Source organism: Peromyscus leucopus, chromosome 4, assembly GCF_004664715.2.
Source record: "Peromyscus leucopus breed LL Stock chromosome 4, UCI_PerLeu_2.1, whole genome shotgun sequence".
In the NCBI taxonomy this organism is placed as follows: domain Eukaryota; kingdom Metazoa; phylum Chordata; class Mammalia; order Rodentia; family Cricetidae; genus Peromyscus; species Peromyscus leucopus.
The window spans coordinates 12,257,151-12,260,749 of NC_051066.1; positions in this window are offsets into that span (position 1 = coordinate 12,257,151).

Sequence of the window (3,599 nt, forward strand, 5' to 3'; positions counted from 1 at the left end):
AGAAGGATCCCAGGACCTTCAGCCACCCATCAGCCAGCTCCTGCTGATTGGGTCCAGGACTTCCCATCCTCACCTCCTCTGGGTCTCTTCTGCCTTGGTGGCCTAAGTCCCCACCATGTGGGCAGGCGGTAGAGGAAGCAGCTTCCTCAACCCTGCAGCCCTTTCTGGGATATTCTTGGGTCCTAGGCTGTCCCTCTTGGGCCACTGTGCCCTAAGGGGCAGAGTCCTGATTCCCAGTGGGCTCTGCATCTTTCCTCAAATGATCTCCATTACCTCTACTGTGAGGAAAACCTCAGACTGAAGATGTGGGTACAGAAGCCCATATCCCTGTGGTCCCAGACCTCAAGGTCAAGGCCATCAGGTGTTTTTTTTTCTGCAGACTTCCTCCTTGGCTTGCAGTGGAAGCCTCTTGCTGTGGTCTCTGGTGACCTTTCCTTGACACACGTTTCTTCCTTTTCTCATGAGCACCTTAGCCTTGTTGGATTAAGAGCCAGCAAGGACCTTGCTAACTTTGCCTCTTATAAGACCCAGCTATGACTGTCCCTGGGAACTAGAGTTCATGAGTTTCTGTTGCACAGTCCATCCCTAGCCCTATCCACATCACAGCTACTGAGCATGCACATCCTCTGGTCGCCTGTCAGAGAAAATACAGTAGTGACATGGTGGCCAGCTCACATGGCATACTGTGCTTCTAAACAAGAAGCATAGCACACCATGCTCCTGAAGTCAGAGCACTGAATTCTGAAGTCTCATGAGTAGCACACCATGCTCCTGAAGTCAGAGCACTGAATTCTGAAGTCTCGTGAGTAGCCGGTAGCTGACCTGGGATGAGTCTGCACTCTCCACGTCTCCTTTAATGTGCTTCTTCCACAGAGACCCTGGTGGTATGAGCATTTCATTATCCAGTCCGAGGTAATGTGCTAACCAGAGTTGACAGGCTTCCACTATATAAGTGGTCGCTCACATGCCGTAAAGCAGACACTGTTCCCCGAAACCGTCTCTGGGGTGGTTTATCTCCGAGCCCTTTACCTACCCATGAGCAGGGACGCTGTCCTTTTACTGGATGATGCACATTCCAGACTGGCAGAGCCCAACCTCCCTGTGCTGGTTTTATGTCAGCTTGGCACAAGCTACAGTCATTCTGGAAGAGGGAACCTCGATTGAGAAAATTCCCTCACCAGATTTGCCTATGGGCAAATCTATGGTACATTTTCTTGATTGATGATTGGTGTGGAAGGGCCCAGCTCACTATGGGTGGTACCACCCTGGGTTGGTGGTCCTGAATGCTGTAAGAAGGCAGGCTAAGCAAGCCATTAAGCAGCATTTCCATGGCCTCTGCATCAGTTTTTGCCTCAAGGTTCTGATCTCTGAGTTCCTGCCCTGACTTGCCTCAGTGATGGACTGCTGTGGAAGTGTAAGCTGAAATAAAGCCTTTCCTCTCCAAGTTTCGTCTGTCATGGTGTTTTATCCTAACTAAGACACTCCTATTTCAGGCAACCCCATACAGAGAGGCTTTGTGCATTTCCAGACCTTACTGGGGACAGCAGCCTTCTTTCTACCTCCTCAGCTTATGTGTCCACAAAGGGCACTCCACCTACATCCATGGGCTAGAAAGAAGATTGTGTGCCAGGTGGTGGTGGCGCACGCCTTTAAGTGGAGCACTCGGGAGGCAGAGGCAGGTGGATCTCTGTGAGTTCAAGGCCAGCCTGGTCTCCAAAGCGAGTTCCAGGAAAGGCACAAAGCTACACAGAGAAACCCTGTCTCGAAAAACCAAAAAAAAAAAAAAAAAAAAAAAAAAAAAAAAAAAAAAAAAAAAAAAAAAAAAAAAAAAAAAGAAGAAGAAGAAAAGAAGAAGAAGATAGTGGCCTGAGGTGGGCAGCTGGGAGCCAGGACCACTTGGAAATGCTGCCCCTTGGGCTGAGTTGGAAGCGATAGTGGTAGGAGCTGCCCAGGAATGCACCATACAGAGTGGAACAGGCCAGAGGGACCCCCCCACAGTGTTGCTTACTGGCCTGTGCCAGGCCTGCCACCCTGGCCCCTTTGCTGTTTGTGAGTCAATTGATACTTCCCCTTTCTAGGCCAGCTGGAGGTACCTGCTCCTGAGACTTGCTGAAGGAGTTGTATTTGTATTAAGGAAGGTCTCAGTGGCCAGCAGAACACTCGTCTACCAACTCTACAGGTACTAGTGAGCACTCACCACATTCTAGCACTAGGCCATGGCAGAAAGCCAGAGGAAAATGCCCTGTTATGGTTCTTTCCTTTCATCTCCTCTTCCCCTCCCTCTCAGGATGGGATACAACTTTCCATAGGAATATGTGGAGGCCCACAAAGGTTTCCTAGTGAGATCTGAGCTTGCTTTACCCAATAGGGCTGCATTAAGGGATGGTTTGACCATGTGCATGGTTACCAGGTAATTGGAAGGGTCTGCACGTGGCTGGGCTAGGGGGAGGTCTTTTGCTCTGCTCTTTGGCATTCCTATAAAACACCCTTTAGAAGAAATAGAAGGGGTTGGTGGATCTTGATCCAGGTCCTCCTGAAGCTATCCTGTGTTTCTATCTGTTTCCCTCCCCAAGACATTTCTATCTAACCTTTCTTATCCCTCTCTCCTCAAAATTACCCTGGGGAAAAAGTGGGAGCTGGCCTCCCACAGATGGCGTCAGAATGTGGGGCCCAGGTTCAGGGACCCCCACAGAACAGAAATTTAACTAGGACTTGGTGAAAGAGTTAGGGGGTGTCACGGAGCAGGGGGGCATGCCTGGTAATGAATTAAAAGTAAAGGTGACGGTATTCTATTTGGGAAGTATATAGATGAAGTGGTTGAAAGAAATGCCAAAGTGAAAAATTAGACTGCAGTGAGTATCTCTCTATTTAGGTTTCTTTCTCTCTTAATTTCTATTAAAATTAAGGAAAAATATATAGGATTAGGTTTAGGAATATTGGGTAAGAAGAAACTCAGGATAAGGTGAATATAGGAATATAATGTAGGAGAAAACTTAGGGTAAGGTAGAATATAGGAACATAGCATAGAAAAAAAACTTAGAAAAGCAACAAGACAGAGGAGCTGTGTTCTTGGAACTCTTAATGCAGACTCCTGGGGAAGAATCGGAGTCATGCAAAAATACTATGAAGAAAATGGGCAGAAAAAGATTCCTGTGGAAGCTTTTGACCTGTGGACAGCTTAAATTTAAGCCCTGAGTGGCAGGGGAGAGTTTTCCCTGAGGTGGAGGAGGACGAGACAGAATACCCCGCTCCACTGGCAGTGCACTGAATGAAAGCATCATACCATCAGAGTCAGTTTTCTCTTGGCCATGAAGCCAAGTTTAGGGAACAGAAGTCTTGGGGAAAACTTAATAATCTAGTTCTCAAAAAACTGGAAGCTTCTCAGGTGTTTCCTTCTCAGATCTCTTTTCTTTCTGTAAGGGTAAAATTAGACTCACCTGGAAGGAACATCTATTAGAATGGAAAGATCGCCCATAACTGCCCTAGCACAAAAAACCTCTCAGAATATGGCAAACCCTCGTTGATGGTCCTGTCTTTCCTTCAAGCCAGTATTAGAAAAGCAGCAGACACTTTGGACCCTAGCCAGAGTCCCCACCGGC